This window comes from Octopus bimaculoides, chromosome 23, assembly GCF_001194135.2.
Source record: "Octopus bimaculoides isolate UCB-OBI-ISO-001 chromosome 23, ASM119413v2, whole genome shotgun sequence".
Taxonomy (NCBI): domain Eukaryota; kingdom Metazoa; phylum Mollusca; class Cephalopoda; order Octopoda; family Octopodidae; genus Octopus; species Octopus bimaculoides.
In genome coordinates, this window is record NC_069003.1 from 10256267 (window position 1) to 10257414 (window position 1148).

The following is a 1148-nucleotide window of genomic DNA, read 5'->3' on the forward strand; positions in this document are numbered from 1 at the left end:
GTTAGAGCGGCGAGCTTACGATTGTGAGGTTGTGAGTTTGATTCCCGGACCGGGCTGAGCGTTGTTTTCTTGAGCAAGACACTTTATTTCACGTTGCTCCAGTTAACTCAGCTGTAGAAATGAGTTGCGACGTCACTGGTGCCAAGCTGTATCGGTCTTTGCCTTTCCCTTGGATAACATCGGTGGTGTGGAGAGAGTAGGCTGGTATGCATGGGCGACTGCTGGCCTTCCATAAACAACCTTGCCCGGACTTGTGCCTCGGAGGGTAACATTTTAGGAGCGATTCCATGGTCATTCATGACCAAAGGGGGTTTCCTCTGTGTTCAATACAACATAAATGAATAATTTTCAATATTCATAATACAATTTTGGAAGCTTTTTTCAACCTAGTCGAAACAAGTGTTTCAGCTAGTATATGTATGTATGTTTGTATGTATGTATGTATGTATGAATGAGTGTACATATACATACATATACATAATATACATACACACACACACACGCACACACACACACACATACATACATACATACATACATATTGTGTTAATGCTGTTTTAATTTCTCTAAATCAAATTTCAAGCTATTGTGAATATATAAACACAATTCTCTGCCTGATAACCCCCTCGCGGTATATCGTGCGGTATCAAATGATTAACATTACGTCAATACCTTGGAAATACGATATGAGAGTGTGTGTTTGTGTGCGTGAGTGTGTAGATTCATACATGCACATACATACACGCATATGTTTGTGTGTGTCGGATATATAGATTTATATATACATCTATCTGTCTACTACATATATGTGTGTTTTTATGTAAGTTTGTATATGAATGTGTATATATATATAAGTGCACACACACACATACACAAATCTAAATATATACATATGTATATATACATATATATATATACATGTATATATGTGTGTGTATAGATAGATAGATAGATAGATAGATAGATAGATAGATAGATAGATAGATAGATAGATTGGTATATAGTCGCTTTCAGACGAATTCTCAGACATAGGCATATATACACGCACACATATTCGCTCTGACTCGTTCTGTCTGTCTGCCTCTCTCTCTCTCTCTCTCTCTCTCTCTATCTATCTATCTATCTCTCTCTCTCTCTCTCTCTCTCTC